The sequence below is a fragment of the Notamacropus eugenii genome, chromosome 1 (assembly GCF_028372415.1).
Source record: "Notamacropus eugenii isolate mMacEug1 chromosome 1, mMacEug1.pri_v2, whole genome shotgun sequence".
Classification (NCBI taxonomy): domain Eukaryota; kingdom Metazoa; phylum Chordata; class Mammalia; order Diprotodontia; family Macropodidae; genus Notamacropus; species Notamacropus eugenii.
In genome coordinates, this window is record NC_092872.1 from 590,554,972 (window position 1) to 590,572,237 (window position 17,266).

Sequence of the window (17,266 nt, forward strand, 5' to 3'; positions counted from 1 at the left end):
AAATACTGAGCTAATGAAAGAAGGGGATGGAGAGGGAGGTTCTGGCAGTCATTGAGTAAAAGGTGGAAGGGAGGATAGAGATGGATCTTGGCAGACAAATCTGCTCACAGAGCTGAGGTTAGAAGATTAGAGTGAGGCAGTTACAGAGACAAGGCAGAACAGTTAAACTCAAGAACAGAAGAATGAAATTACTAGTATCACTTACATTGTGATTAGACTGAGTAATTGTATTTATCATCAGAGAGTCCCCAAAGAAGACCTCCAATACACAGGAACAGGTCTGTAGCTATCTTTTTTTTGGAGGAGCAGGGGGGTACAGACCTGTGATTTTATCAATATCGGCAACTCTTATCAATATATGGACCCCTCTTTTCTCTGATACAAATTATCAACTCTTCTGTAATCTATAACCACAGAGAGTTTCCTAGGGGAAATAAGAAATTAAGTGATTTGCCCCAGATTCACAGAATGTCCATCTTGGAAGAATCCTCAGAGACCAGCTAGTCCAACCCAAGCCAACAATTAAACCATTTAAAAATCTGTTTGTATGTCGTAATGGATGAACGCCACCCCCCCCCCCCCTTCCCTCTCTAGCATCTATAGATGCCAAACCCAGAGAAGTGGTTCTAGTGGTAGTATTTCAGGCATAGTAACAGACTAGACTTGGGAAGGGGGCAAGAGACATGGAAGTCTTTGGGAGCATAAAATCATATCATGCAGACAGCTGTCCTCTTTCCTAAGCCAGCCTCACTCAATTTTTTGAGACAGCTTCCAGGAATTCTCAAGTGGCCGTAGTGCTTCTGTTGACCCTAGAGCATTTAGAAATCACCTCCTCCCCCCAATATAGGAGGTTCCAGACTCTATCATGCTAACATCAGAGGCAGGCAGAACCAGACACAGATCTTCTGATTCAGAGGTTGTCCAACTCTCCATTATACCATGTGACCCCTCCTATGTGCATCTTTCTAGATAGAGGGACAGACCTGTTCTTCCCAGGAGTTTGGAGCACTTGACACAACTGATAATATTTACCTTCAAAAGATCTTTGGGAGGCACCACTGAGAACTTTATAGATACACAGGTCAAAATAGGGTAGTTAAATTACAGAACAAATGCCATAACTCTTCTCATGGGCCATCCAGTTGCAGAAGCGTAACAAGAGACTCAGGGCTGGCAAGGATCGGAGACATTGGCAAGTGCAGACCCTCCATTACACTTACATCTGGGGAAACAGAGACCTAAAGAGGAGCAACTTGCCCAAAGATATTCAGAGAGTTAGTTAATGGCAGAGCAGCAGACACCAGTCTCAGACTTCCTGTGCATGATCCACATCCCTCTGGTCTACTTTTCTGCAACTTCTAGTCTTAGAGTTAGCTGAGGCACAGGAAGGAAGGAAGGAAGGAAGGAAGGAAGGAAGGAAGGAAGGAAGGAAGGAAGGAAGGAAGGAAGGAAGGAAGGAGGTATGGAAAGGAGGGAGGGAAGGGAGGAATGAAGGAGGGAGAGGAGGGAAAGAAGGAAGGAAAATGGAAGGAAGGAGAAAAGGAAGGAAGGAAAGAAGGAAGGAGGGAGGTTGGGAGGGAGGGAGGAAGGAAACAAGTATGCAGGCATGGTGCTTAATGCTGGGAATACAAAAAGACAGTCCATGCCCATAAGGAAAAATCGATGGTGCCAAGCTCAAGGGCATAGTTTTCAAGTTCAGATGAAATCAGGACTGAGTGAGAGGAGAATAAAAGTAGGCTGACCTGGGCTTCTCCACAAATGGAAGCTCCAGGAGGATCTCACCAATGCAGAAGGGGCCTGGGCCTTGCAGAGGGTTAACACTTGGTGAGTGGCATATGGATCAGGAATTGAACAACTCCCAACTGAAACATGACCCAGGGTAATAAAACTTCAACTTATTTAACTTTCATGACTTCAGAGTTCAGGACACAGGAGCTCACCACTGTGGCACTTGTTATTTCAGTGAATTTATAATCAACTTGGTTAGTGAGAAACAGCCTTATTCACAGTTACATGAGGCATGTCCTACTCAGTCATTTTTGAAATTATTACTAAAAATATTTAATTTAATAACTCTCTAAAAGGAGTTAAAATACATTATTAACATCATCTATTAGTAGTAGTTTAAAAGAAAAATGTTCACTTATATTTAGCATTCCAAGCACCTTTGTGTGGTCAGGCAGGTAAGTCTATTATTACTATGAACACTGATAATATCTATAAAAGAGAGTGTGATTTTTTAATACTGCATTAGATTTAGGCTCAGAAGACCTGAGCTCCAAGCCAAGCTCTGCATTTATTAGCTGTATGAGTTTAAACAACTCAATTTATTTCCTCTATGCCTCAGTTTTCCTATCTGTAAAATAAATGTATTTAACTAAAACCATCTACTGAACTAGAAACTATCTAAGGATTCTTCTAGTTCTAAATTTTAAAAAGTAATGTAAATTAAAATATTTTATGGGCTTATAAGATTTAATAATATTTAATAATAATTTTAAATTCTGGCCTGTTCTTGAAATGTACTGGCAGCTGGTAGATTTCACCAGAGATAGAAAAGCACAAGGCCTTACACATAATAAAGTCTTAATTTGGTTGCTGAACTGAAGAAGGAAAAATAATGTTGTTGTTGTTTTATAGAGTGGTAAATTGAAGCACGAGCCCCCATCAGAGCTGGCTGTATGAATCAGGATAGGGAGATGCAGAAATATGATATGGTGGTAGGTGTACCACTACAAATCATCAAAAAGTAAGAGTGAATAAATGGGCAATTCAGAAAACATTACAAATTTGGCCTAAAGATATACTTTGGTAATGATGGGAGACTTCAATTATATGGATATTTGCTGGAGTTCACTCTGCCAAAAATAAAGTCACTAAATACATTTTTGTCTTACTCAAAGACAATTTTATCCTCCCAAAGGTCTGGAAGAAACAACAAGGAAACTTGATCATTGGGCTCTGATTCTGGATAGCAAAGGAAGAACTGATCACTAAAGTAAAAATGGTGTAAACTTTGGGGGGAAAAGACTATTCCATTTCAGTACTTGTGATGGAGAAAGAGAAGGATGTCTAACGTAATTAGACATACATAATTAGACTTGAAGAAAGCCAATTGATTGAGAGAGAGGAAAATTAGAGTTTTATGGATTTAAATCTATAGGGAAAGTGAATTGAGGAGAGATGGGAAGTTCTTAAGAATGAAGTTTGAAGAATAACTCAAGTCAAACAGGGATGGGGGCTGATGGGTAGTGGTTGTGAGTGGATGTTGTCTCCAGGCCTAAACTGATTCCAGTGTAGCTTTCAAGAAACCCTTATTTGAGAAGGACCTGATCTAGACTGCCAATAAACATTTATTAAGAACCAGGCATTGGGCTAACTGCTAGAGACACAAAACAAAAGCAAAAACCAGTTTCTGCTTTCAAAGGGACAACATGCAAGCAACTATGAACATATAAGATATAGGAATGTGGTTATATATGTATGTACATACATACACATACACATATATATGTATATTTAAAATATGGCAAATTGAAGATAGTTTCAGAAGAAGGGCATTAGAATTAAGACAGGAAAATGATTCTTGTAGGAAAATAATTCAATAAGGAGAAAAAGAGAGTACTATTTAAAGAGACTGATGTGGAGGCAACAGAAACTCACTGACCAATTTCATTTTTTATAAAATATACACAGCAAACGTAACAAGGCCAGGTAATGAATATGAAAGCATGGCATAGCTCTGGAAGAGCAATAGCAGGAGCCCTTGAATTCAGGAAGAATTGAAGAATGCTACGGAGAACATAAATGGTCTGGTTTGGGTTTTTAATTTTAAACTATAGAGGGGGGAAAGAGGGTGATCAAGGAAAGGACAGAATCCCTGCTTGAAATGGATGGACTAGCGACCATGGTCATGGAGAGAAGGCAAAGTTACCCAATTTTTATTTTGCTTCTGTTTTCTCTGCCAAAGAGAAAGATTTTTTTTTTTACTGGAAAGGACAGAACAGAAATGGCTAGGAGTTGAAAGCTAACATAAATAAGGAGATAAAGAGTATTTCATTGCTCTCGATGTATTCAGCTCAGGAGGCTCCAATAAACTGCATCCCACAGAACTAAAAGAACTAGCAGATATAATTGCTGAGCCATCATTGATGAACTTTAAGAAATAACAGAGAACCAGAAAGAAGGCATAAGCTAGGGGGGGAGGGAGGGGAGAGGAAATGGAAGGAAGGAAGGAAGGAAGGAAGGAAGGAAGGAAGGAAGGAAGGAAGGAAGGAAGGAAGGAAGGAAGGAAGGAAGGAAGAAGGGAGGGAGGGAGGGAGGGAAGGAAGGAGGAAGAAAAGAAAAGAAAAGGGAAGAAAGAAAGAAAACAAAGGAACAAAAGAAAGGAAGGAAGGAAGGAATAATGGAAGGAAGGAAGGAATTTGCTAATGAACCTGACTTCAACTTATTAGAGGTCAGTGATTATCTTGAAAAAGGAAGCCATGATCAGAAAGAACTAGCATGACTTCAACAAATACTGATGAGAGCAGATTAACCTAATTTCCTTTGATGACAGTCTTCTTGGATTGGCTTATCATGTTCTAGATATAATTTACCAAGATTTTAACAGATCATTTGACAAAGCCTCTCATGCTATTCTTGTGAACAAACTGAAAAGATTTGAGCTAGATTATATAGTACTGTTAAGACAGGTTGGGAACTGGTCAAATGATTAGACCCTAAGAGTTATCATTAGTAGATCAGTATTGAGTTTGAGAGAATGTCTCTAGTGGGCTGCCCTAGGTATCTATGATCCTGTGCAATTTAATATTTTTAATCAATGACATGATTAAGTCACATGATCTTTGACTGATCCTACTATGGTGGAAAGTCTTTAAATACAGGACCAGTGATGGACTATAGATGTGTCTACTGTTCAAAGATCAACCTAACCAAGCTTGGAGAGACCTCCTCCTAGATTGGCTGCCAGGTGATGTGCTTTTTTGTTTTGCTTATTTGTTTTTTCTTGGGGCTTTTTGTTTTGTTTTTTACTGTTGCAATTCCCAAAGATCCTCTACTGAGTTGAAAGAAGTTGCAGTCTGTGGCATTGGAAGGGATATCTGCTGGGGATGGAAGCTCAATTCCAGGTGGACAGTCTCGGGCGGGTAAAGGTGGGAACTTCTAAATTTTAGAGTTCTCACGAGGCCCCCCCAGGAAACGACTGGGAATCGAGGTGAACCGAGCTATCTCGTGTATTTCCGCCTCTTCCCGTGAGAAACGTGATGGGAGAGAGCTCTCCCCGCCCTCGAGATTGTCCCGGATCTGGGCACACTATTGTTATCTAACAGCACGGTATTCAGATGCAAACTATGCTGCTGGAGAGTTTAAGTAGGATCAGGAAAGCCTGAAAGTTCTCTTGGGCAGAGGGGCGCGGAGCAGACAGGACACAAGGCTCCGCTTTTCCTCTCTCCTCTCTCCCCTCCCCCTCTCTCCCCGCTTACACTTCTACTTCCAATCTCTTATTGTAAGATCTTTGCCTCCTTGGGAGATTCTTCACTCCCTCCTAAGGAAGAATTCCCCTGCACTTGTAACTAGACCCTGAAATAAAGCTCAACCCTTGTGCGACTCTGGAACGTCCTTTCTCTCATACGAGCATCCGGTTTGGCCAACCGAAGACCTCCGATAGAGGTAAGGGAAGACTCGGGTAGCCCTCAGGCCTCTAGGCCTGGCAGTTTTTTACTGTTGCAATTCCCAAAGATCCTCTACTGAGTTGAAAGAAGTTGCAGTCTGTGGCATTGGAAGGGATATCCACATGGAGAAAGCTACAGATCTCTGAAACATGGAAGTTCTGGATGACTAGATAAGTCTATTAATGCATATTCACTTTTAGCAGCTAGATCCTGCGACTGACTTATATTGAACTTGCAATCAATCAGTTCTTTTCCACTGAACTGCTATGTCAGTGCCTGTATTCTTTCCCTTGGTGCTGCAGTCTAACTGTGGGTTAGGAATCACTTCAGACAATATTGGCAGATGTGAAGGAGTAGAGGACTGAGTTGAATTTTCTCAAAGGTGAATCCCCACAGTCCTCATGATTAGTTATCTACTTAAACTGACTTCCGAGCTTACTCCCAGCATCCCATGTAAACAGCCAGACAAATGAAAGTATCCCGAAACTCTTCTGTCCCTGAGCTGAGGGAGACACATACATAAGACATATTCTTGCTTTTGATTCTTAAAATGTAAAGCTGTAGAAAGGTACCTAAACCTTATACGTATAAAGGGGACACTCTTCCATAACCACAGAGAACAAAGAAGTTAGATGGAGGTCAGACTGACCCTACAGGTCTGTCCCAACTGGTGGACGACCACAAATTGTACCTCAATAATTCTGATTCAGTTAAACATTTATGAAGTGGCTGTTGTGGACCAAGAGAAGATATCATAGAGAAGTAGACAGAGATCCAGCCAAGGAATCAGGAAGACCTTGTTTCAAATTCTTCCTCTGACACATATTGGTTCTATAGCCATGCACAAATTATCTAAACTTAGATCAAGGGAGTGGTCAGATTCTCCGGAAGGGAAGTTTTCATATACATAGCAGTTTAAGTTTTACAAAATCCTTTAAATAATTTCATTTGATCCTCACATTAGGTAAGGTAAGCCCTAATGGAATTATTAACTCCATTTTACAGATGGTGAAATTGAGGCTCAGAGATAATTAAGGGATTTGCCTATGGTCACTTAGGTAGTAGTACACAGTAGAGGCAAAATTTGAACCCAGGACTCTTCTGACTCAAAGCCCAGTGCCCTTCTCTCTCTCTATCTCATTACCTCACAGAAGAGGTAGCATTTGTGTTGGAACTTGCAGGAAAATCCTCAAGAGATAGAAAAGGGGAATGAGGTTAAATTGGAAAGTATCCTCAGTGAGCAAAAACATGGAGAAAGAAGTGGGCAGAATGACAAGAGGGGACAGAGAATGAGAAGTTCAGAGTAGTCTCTGTCTGGAACAGAGTATGTGATGCAATCATTATTTTGGTATGGAGCCAGTGTCAATTTTGATGAGTGCTTTTCATACCATCCTTCCTGTAATTACCTCCCCCCATCCTGGGTGTAATTATTGACAGCTGCCCCAAATCCTACTGACAGGCACAATAACTTGACCTTAACAATTACCCGTTTTCCATTGACATTGGCACCATAATCAAATGTGTAGCCTTAGGCTCAGATTTCCCTGATTATTTGGTTGATGTGATACTCTCCCCATGACGGATTTGTGCAGTCATTAAAAAATTAAGCACAAGACTTTACCATCATATCGATTAAATTTCATCCTGTTCATTTTTGTTTATTCTTCCCTTTTGTCAAGATCTTAAGAATGTTCAAATGCCAGATCTTCTCTTTCTTGGCTCTCTCCCCACCCCAAGTATTAATTCTTTGCCTTCTTACGCTGTCTTCTGCCTACTCTGTATGTCTTGTATGAACCTAGTTATTAACATGTTGTTTCTTCCATTAAGGTGTAAGCTCCTTGTGGAAAGAAACCATTTTGCCTTGTTTTGTATCTCCAATGTTTAATACCATGAAGTCCAGTCTTCATCTAAATCATTAATGAATAGGCTGAAGAAAACAACATCAAAGACAAAGAAAGAGTCCTGTGACAAAAATCACGTGTACAGCTCCCCTTTATTTGTTGCTTAGTAAATGCCTGGCATTGGAACAGCTAGATGGCACAGTGGACAGAGTGAGTTAGTAACAAGACTTTGCTTCAGGGAACCCATTGAGAGGAAACCCACTCCCCACAAGGCAATCCATTCAACTTTTAGATTGTCCCCATCAATAGGAACAATTTCCTTTCTGAAATACTTAAATGGTGAGTGCTCTCATTGATGTGTATATTCCCTCCAAAGATGAAGATCCAAACCCATCCATTCTTGCCCTTTCTGGGCAACTCTTGACCAAGTCCTCTCATAAGTTTAACTTTGTGTTCTTCAAGACTATTTCCATAGGGCACAAACCCAGGCAGGTTCTAGGTGTTGAGTGTGGTGCCAGCAATAATTTGTTTGCTTTCAGAAAAACGCTCTAGATAATTGGAGAGTATATTCCACTAGCTACTCGGTGATGAGTTCTTGACCATAACAATCCCTGAAACCAAACAAAGCAACAACAAAACACAACTCTTATGACACTTTTTGATTTCCTTTTATTTTATTTTACTGTGTAATCCCCCCACCCCATATTTCGCTGACTCCTGATGTCACCTGGCTAAAAATCTGACTCCTGGAATCATAGTATTAAGATAAGGCTTTTGATATTTAGATTTGAAAGGAAAAGAGAGAAAGAAGGCAATATAGCATCTACAAAATATTTAAACTCTCCCAAGAGGACTCTGGCTAATTTTATTTGGGGAAAAATTTCCCTGATGCCCCAAATCTTTGGTTATCTTTGTGACATGTAAATCTCCTTTCAATTAGTCCATTGTGTTGTGTTTAAAATGTAGCCTTTTAGTTTTTAAACGTAAGAATTTGGGAAACACAGTATTTAAATCTGTAACTTAGTCTATTTACTAATTTATTCTTAGTTGTTTTGACCTTAATTGAAAGAAACATGAGATAATGAAACTGTTTGACTAGACCTGTGTGGCTTTTATGACCTAAGAGACCATAAAGATTATTTGTTTAAAAAATATTTCTCTGTCTCTCTGACATAATTTTTCTCTATAAGTAGCTTGGTTCAAATCCCAGTTAGGTTACAAGGTTATTTTTCTGCCTCCTGAATTTGTGCTTAAGCATAATAAAATCTAGATTCTTACCTCTATAATTTCTGCCCTGTCATACAATTATTCAGGAGCAGTAACCCATCACACAAACTCAGGGGAAAATATTCTTCCCAAAATACCACAGGCTTGAGATTCTGTGTAGCCTCCTTCTAGTAGCTAACTGGTTTTATTCAGACCTCAGAGAGTATGACCAAGTCCCTTAGCCAATTCAAACAAATTTCTTATCATACCCAGGAAGGTGTCCAAGCCATGTTCATACCTAATAAACCACAGAGGTATGTTCTCACCTGATAAATACATCAGAGTTTAGGATCTTATCACTTATTTAGAGTTGTTGTCACTGAATATTTCAGTCATCTCCTACTCTTCATGTCCTACTTTTTCAGTCATGTTCTATATCTTCCTTCCCCTTATCTGGGATTTTTTTTTGGCAAAAATACTGGAGTAGTTCACCATTTCCTTCTCCAGCTCATTTTACAGATGAGAAAACTGAGGTAAGCAGAGGTAAGCAACTTGCCCAGGATCACATAGCTAGCAAGTGTCTGAGGCTATATTTTAACTCAGAAAGAGGAGTTTTCTTGACTTCAAGCCCAGTATTCTATCCACTGCACCACCTAGGTACCCCTTTAAGTAGAATAACTTTAAGTAGAATTGAAATAATTGGCTAAGACAATTCCTCTCACCTTTACAAGTACTTGCCATTTGAAATCATTAACTGTGATAAAATTGTTGATCTATATATCCAAGTTCCCCTATTTTTCCTTATAGCTAAGACAGATGGATGGATAGACAGACAGACAGACAGACAGATAGATAGATAGATGACAGGGAATTTGTCTTAGCAATGCAAATTTGTTTTCTGGGGAGGAAGGGAATGTCACTGAACCTTGGAGTTCAGAATTACATATTTAAAAGAGATGAGAGTTTATTAAGTTGATTGAATAAGGAAAGAGAATCATCAGCTATGATGATACCCCTGTAAAAAAAACAAGCCAGAAGAGCTCCAGAAGTGAGCACTGTGATTTCCCAGTCATTTCTCCAATTTGTCCCATAAGAGAATGGGATTCTCCCATTCTCCCATTTCTCCAGTCACTGTAACTGCTCAAACCTCTCCAAAATAGAAATTATGTAGAAGACATAAAGCAAGCTCAGCTGTCTCCACAGTCTGGGATGCCACGCACCCCAAAGAGGTAATGAATAAATGAACAGAAGAGAAGTAATCCCTAACATACTCAGCTTCCCTACCCCCACCACATACCACAAACAGTTGCACAAAGGATCCACAGATTTGCAAAAGAACTCAATTTTGCACCTCTCTCCCTCAATTCCTCTGCCACCTGTGCCACAGGGAAAACCAAAAGGGAGACATTTCCTCAGCCTTGGCAGTACTTTATGCTGGAACAGAGCTCAGAAAACTGAGGAAGGGAAGTAAGTGGAGGAGGACACATATGTGTAATTATGTGGCATTCCATTAAGCCTAAAGAAGAGTCCAGAATCTAGCTGGGATCAGTTCTCTTCTTCCCCCCCCTCCCCAAAAATTGGGGTAGAGACTGAAGCTGTGAAATGGTGAATTGCCCAGCAGAAGAAAAGGGTAAGATAGCTTTGAGGTCCATGTCCTACGAAAACTGAAATCAAAAGGAATGGAGGCAAGAGTCAGAAAGTGAACAATAGCAGACTATAGGAGAAAAAAAAGCTGAAATAAACACAGATTTCAGAACAAAAACTCGGTTAAAGACCTCAAGCAAAAAGAGATAAACCAACCGAAAAAAGACATTAATAACAGAAGGGAACATGGCATACAGATTGGGTAAAAGAGTCCAGACATCTATAAATAAATATTTAAGGGCAAAGAAAAATAAATCAATACCTGATAAATAAGGCAAAGGACCTTATGGATCCCCAAGAGAACCTGCAACCAAAGTAGTATATTACTGAATGCTTTTAAAGAAAAATAATAATTGTGAAAGCAGAAATGAACAAATTAAAGTGGGAGTCATCCTTCCCTCACCCTTTTAAACATCACCCCCCACCTCCACAAAGGAAATGAATACAAGGTTTGAAAGTAAACAAATGTTCCAGAAGGGAAATGAGTTGCTAGAGAAGCTTTGCCCACAGAAAGAGAGTGGTGAGTGAGTAGATTTCCACATGCAATCAAACCCTGCCCCCTTCTCACACCTAGCTAAGAGGTGATTGACCACTCAGCCTGCCTTGGTCACCAGTTCTGCCTGGTGACTATATTAAGTCCTCTTTTGATAAGTCATCACAACATGATCTTGAGTTATCAAAGGCTTTCCCAGCCAGCTCTAACAAATGCTATCATACTGGAAAGGCTTTGAGTATGGATTAAATGATGGATTTAATGTGTGTGTGTGTGTGTGTGTGTGTGTGTGTTCATTCTTTGTTGCCAAAGAAGACCATGCCATCAGAAAAATAATGATATGACTTGCACTTGACTTTGTTTTGAGTGAGGGAGGGCTGTGCAGGTCACCAGCCTCACTTCTCATCCAGAGTCATCTGAATCCAGTGACCAGATATTCATCAGGATGACTAGAGATGACTCAGGATGAGACAATTGGGGTTAAGTGACTTGCCCAAGGTCACACAGCTAGTGAGTATCAAGTGTCTGAGCTGAGATTTGAACTCAGGTCCTCCTGACTTCTGCACTGGTGCTCTATCCACTGCACCACCTAGCTGCCCCGATGGATTAAATATCTATTAGGAGAAACTACTGAATTAAGGCAGAGAAGTTCATCACCTGTTTGGCTACTTCCTGAAGCAAGGAAGTATTATGATCAGACCTGTACCTTAGAAAGATTATTTTGGTAACTATGTGGATGATGAACTGCAGAGGGGAAAGATTGGAAGCAGGTAGTTCAATTAGAAAGTTATTGTAATAATATAGATGATAGATAAGGAGACCCTAAACTTGAGTGTGTGAGCATGAATAGAGAGGAAGGACAGATGTTGTTAAAGTAGATTAACAAGATATTTTCTCTCTCCCCCGCCTCTGTCTTCTCTCTCTGTCTCTGTCTCTGTGTCTGTTTCTCTCTGTGTCTGTCTCAATCTCTATCTTTACTCTATCTTTCTGTTTCTCTCTGTCTCTGTCTGTCTGTCTGTCTGTCTGTCTCTCTCTCTCTCTCACACACACACACACACACACACACACACACACACACACACACACACCCCCCAAAGTGATGGATTTTTCAGCCACAGAAACTCTCTAGGATCATCTACTAAGTCAAAAAAGGCATTAGATTAGAAAATGAATATAAGGAAAGTATCCACACTTAAACAAATCACACATCCTTGAAATATTGTAGTAAAATGATCAGGCTAATCTATCATAGGTTCCCAAAGTGGGTGATACCACCCCTTGGTGGGGGTGCCGGAACAATTCAGGAGGGCAGTAGTAGTTTGAAATGATGCAAATTTTTTAAAAAAGTTGTTAAAAGGTTAAGGCAAGTAGATTTCCAGGGGGATGCTGAGTAACATTTTTTAAAAAGGGGATGGTAGACCACGTAAGTTTGGGAACCTCTCGACGTTGCTTAAGATTCCTTCCAGCTCTAAATTCTTACCATGCTAACAAAGAACTTTTAAAATTGACCCATGAGGACAGAATCATAGAGATTAAGTATCTTGCCCTCAGTCACACAACTGGTTTGGGGGAGGTCCTGGGCTAGAATCTAGGGCTCCAGATACTACCCTGTAAGATGGTAGGTTTCTCTGTACTCCGCCTCACCAGAGTCCTCAAGAACCTAAAATGCCACATAAAGATTTTACATTAACAATAAACAGGACAACCATTGCAAGGCATAAAACAGTTGCATATGTGTGTAAAAAGGAAACTGGAAAGCTCTTTGGGAAAAGAAACCAACCTTTATTAAGAGAAGCAAAGGTGGCATCTACAGCTCATCCATTATGGTCTGAGACCCAGAGATACAGAATTCACAGTTGTTTATAGGTCTCCTGATTCATGTTTGGTGCGACAAAGTCATCTAGAAGCTGATTCGTGCAGGCTTGCATTTTGCAGGTCACTATGTCCTAACTTTGTACTTCCATGATGTCTCAATCAAACCTTTGAGGTCTCAGCCCTTTACAGGACTTTCTTATTTTATCATTTTAATATAAAGACTAATATATAGGTATGATTATTATGGTCACATACCTAAGATAAATACCTTATAATGATTTAGTTCCGCATCTAAGGTCATCTAACACAGGAGTTTCCCTGGGACTACATCATAGTTCGGTTATAGTTTTTTTGTTTACCCAGGACTATGCTCTTACTATAGATCACACAGTTATTTCTTATCCTAATGATTAAAGCTGATAAAAAAAATTAGCAAGACAATAAAAGTAAAACACTGAAGACATTGATTATTGATCTTTTTCCTTTCATATGCCCAAAGGGTTAAATCATGGGCTACTGCTTTGTGTGAGAGAAGAGGCCCACTAGGAAATGGAAGGCTGTGTATGTGTCTGGTTTGTCCCACTAAAAAACAATAACAATGATTTATAATTTAATTATAACATCACAGACCACCAGCTAAAGTAGGACAGCCATGTGGGATAGATTGGCAACAAGACAAAGGACCAAAAAGATTCTAATTTTAAGTCTTCACATATAAAAATTAGGGAAGAAATAGATCCAGAAGAAAGAAATTAAAGGGGAACAGAGCTTTTGTGTGTGTGTGTGTTTGTATATGCGTGTGTTTGTGTGCATGCTAGAGGAGGCTGAGGAGGGGAAAAGAGAGAGGAAGGGAGGGAGGAGAGAGAGAGACAGACAGAGACAGATGAGGGAAAGGAAGGGAAGGAGGGAAGTAGAGAGTCAATACTGCTTCCATAGCATCTTTCACATTAATGCCCTTCCCTCCAAACTTACTATCTCATCCTAATTTAAACCCTCTTCTCTTCTCCTTAAGACTCTTAACTGTATTTCCTGTTTCCAGTCTCTCCTCTCTCACCCATCCTCCATGACACTGCCAAAATAATCTCTCAAGAGCATCATTCTTTACATAGCTTCCCTGGCTCAAGAATCTTCATTGGCTCCCAACTGCCTCTAGCATAAGATACAGACTCCTGAGAAGGGCATTTAAAGCCCTTCACAGTCTGGCTCCAGCCTACCTTCCCAGAATTATTTCTTCTTACCCTGTATCCCCTTAAATCACAGTTCCTACAGTCAAACTGACCTACTTGCTGTTCCCAAAACTTGTTACTTCTCCCACTTTGAGACCTTTGTACAGACTGCTTCCCATGCCTGAAATGCAGGTGGACTTCCTCCTCCTCTCTACCTCTTAGAACCCTCCAAGGCTACACGCAGGTGCCACCTCCAATAGGAAGTCCCCCTAGTTATTAGTACTTTTTTTCCTTGTCAATCAGTCAGTTGACAAGCATTTATTACTATGTGCCAGACTTTGTGCTAAGTACTGGGGATACAAAGAAAGGCAAAAACACAATCCCTGCTTTCAGGGAACTTGAATTCTAATGGGAGAGATAATGTGCAAAACTAATACTGAGGAGATATATACAGGGTATCTAGAAGGCAATATCAGAGGACAGGCTGAGGGGGAGAGGGAGGGAAGGGAGTAGCAAGGAAAGGTGAGGAAAAATCTCCTGCAAAAGGTGTATTTGATCCGAAAAGGAAGCTAGAAAAGCTATGGGGTGGAGGGGAGAAGGGGAAGTCTTCCAAGAGTGGGAGCCAGTCAGCGAAAAAATCTGGTGTCCAAAGATAAAGGATCTACCTCAGCAAGAAGTCCAGTGTGTGGATTATAGAGTTGATGGAGTGATGCAAAGTGTAAGACTGATCAGGAAGGAAGGAGAAAGATGCCAAGAGCTTTAAAAACCAGAGGACTTTATATCTGATCACAGAAGTGATCACAGTTTGTCAGGTTAAAGATTGTATTCCTCTAAAGAATGTAAGCTCCTTGAGGACAGGGATTATTTTATTTCTTTTTCTCTCTAGGTCCAGGGCAGCCTAGCACAATGACCTGCCCACAGCAGGGCTATGTTTGTTGGACTGAAATCAATTGAAAAGGACAGAGAGATGAGGAATCACAAGTGGAGAAAAACAGGCAAGGAGAAAAGGAGACAAACAATGGAAAAGGGGAAAGGGAGAGCCTGAGGGCAAATTCTGCCTCAAACACTTACTAGCTGTGTGACCCTGGGCAAGTTGCTTAACCCTGATTGCCTCAAAAAGAAGTCTATTTGGGAGCTGGCTTGATGTAGCTTACCATAATTGGTATTCTGCATGTGGACAATGAGGGATAATCCTTTCAAAAACACTGCTAAATTGTTAGTTGCAAATTGAGTGTGCATGCATCAGGAAATAGAGTATTTGAGCAGGCAATCATCAGTTTCTGACAAGGCTTACTTTCAGAATACATATTTCAAACATAGATTAGGCAGAGAAAAGTACAATATTTTGTCCAAGTACAACTGCTATTACATCTCCTCCTTGAAACATTCTGGCTGCCCATCAGTTGAAGAATGACTGACCAAGCTGTGGTACATGAATGTAATGGAATACTACTGTGCAATAAGAAATGATGAACAGGCCAACTTCAGAAAAACCTGGAAAGACTTGTAGGAACTGATACAAAGTGAAATGAGCAGAACCAGGAAAACATTGTACACAGGATCAGTCACATTGTATGATGAACCACAATGGATGACTCAGCTCTTCTCAGCAACACTAAGATTCAAGTCAAGTACAAAGGACTCAGGAAGGAAAATGCTATCCATATCCACATAAAGAACTGGTGGACTGAATACAGATTGAAACATAATTTTTCACTTACTTTATTCTTTTTGGTGAGTTTCTTTTGATCTGTTTCTTCTTTTACAACTGGGACTAATATGGAAATTTTTGCATGACTGCACATGTATAAACTATATCAAACTGCCTACCATTTTCAGAAGAGGGGAGGGAGAAAAATTTGAAATTCAAAATTTTGTAAAAATGAATGCTAAAAATTTTCTTGATATGTAACTGGGGGAAAAATAAAATAATATTAAACTTAGAAAAAAAAGAAATCTTCTGGCTGAATAGTATAAACAAAGCACCCCTAACTAACCTAGGGACTTCCAGTATCTCACTCTTTTTTTGACATTTAGGTCTGTCTGTATCTCTTTAGTTGCACTTACATCTGTACAACTGAGAGAGAGAAAGGGATCAATTTTACCTCCTTCAGAATTTTGCTGAAGGCTAATCCTGCTTATTGTTTAAATTATACTGAGGTGAAGCTGCCACCCTCAGTGGTTTTCCAATGCCATCTATACACTACTGCCTGAGAGAAACAGCACAACCTCAAGTCAATATAACAGAAACTAGGCAAAGGACTGAATAATATTAAAAGAAAACTTGGCTTGGGTCTTAGAAAAAGAAAGATAAAAGTACCTTATTAGCACACCATGGCTGCAATGCAGTTGGGTGTGGCTAGTGCTGATTCCAATGTCCATATAAGAGCAAAAGTATGCTGATTGATCCCTGTGATCGTGAGGTTGCTCCCCAGGTCAAAGTGTACATGCACAAGGGTATTTCTGGACCTCCAGCTCTAATAGGCTGGCTACTTATACATTCAAAATTTAAGCCAGATTTTAAGTCCAGGGTCACTCAGGCTGACTTTGCTCCGTAGGAACTGTAATCTACACCATTTGGTTGGGTTACCCCACACTATAAGTTCCATAAAGAAAGGGACAATGTCTTGTAAAGATCTGTGTAGATCCATCCTCAAATATAAAATCCCCTGTTTGCTTCCCTCTTCCCCTATTTCCACTATTTTCTTTTGCTCTACACTCCACTTCACTCCCAGTTCCAGCACTGTTGGATCCAGTGACAATGGCCTCCTTGCTGTCCTTCCAGCAAGACACAGCCCCTCCCAACTCTCAGCATTTTCACTGCACTTATGCAGAGAACACTAACGTTCTCATTTCCACCTCTGGATTCCCTAGATCTCATATAAAATCCCCCCTTCTACAAGAAGGCTTCCCCACCCCTCTTAGATCTGTTGATTGCTTCCTGTTTATCCTGCCTGTAGCTTGTTTGTACGTAGGAGTTTGCCTGTTGTCTCCTCCGTTAGATCACAAGCTTCTTGATCCCCAGTATTTAACACAATGCCTGCCATATAGCAGGCACTCAGATATTTATTGACTAACTAGGTCAGGTCCTTCTTGAACAACTCCCTTGCAACCTACACGACAATGAAGGAAGGCTTCGAGATAACATCCACTCAAAACCACCATCCATCAGCCACCACCACCATTTCTGTTACAAGATCAACAAGAGGCCACCATTTAAACCAAAAGGCATTTAGTTATTTTGCAAAATAAAGGACAGAGAAGATCCACATACACTGGGGCATGTTCTTTTATAGGATATCACACTACCAGTGGGAAAGAGTAAGAAGCACATATAGAAATGGGAACATATGTAGGGGCCATGTGTGGCCAGATAACACACATGGCCAGGAAGATTGCATGGAGAGCACACAAGGATAGAGAACATAG

The 17,266-nt window shown here is 40.3% G+C and overlaps 1 protein-coding gene across 10 annotated transcripts in view; it reads right to left on the minus strand.

Annotated features, from left to right (window-relative positions):
* The window catches only part of KIF16B (kinesin family member 16B), a 550,717-nt gene that overhangs the window by 59,263 nt on the left and 474,188 nt on the right, over nt 1-17,266 (minus strand). For 2 of the 10 annotated variants that reach the window (XR_011972563.1, XR_011972558.1), the window contains 2 exons: nt 10,626-10,667; nt 7,649-8,124 (listed from right to left, as the gene is read on the minus strand). The exons of 6 other annotated variants lie outside the window; for them this stretch is intronic. The gene's annotated coding sequence lies outside the window, so the exon portion shown is untranslated. Of the gene's footprint in view, nt 1-7,648; nt 8,125-10,625; nt 10,668-17,266 lie in introns of those variants that run through there. 2 more of the 10 variants (XR_011972561.1, XR_011972557.1) reach the window with 1 other exon arrangement.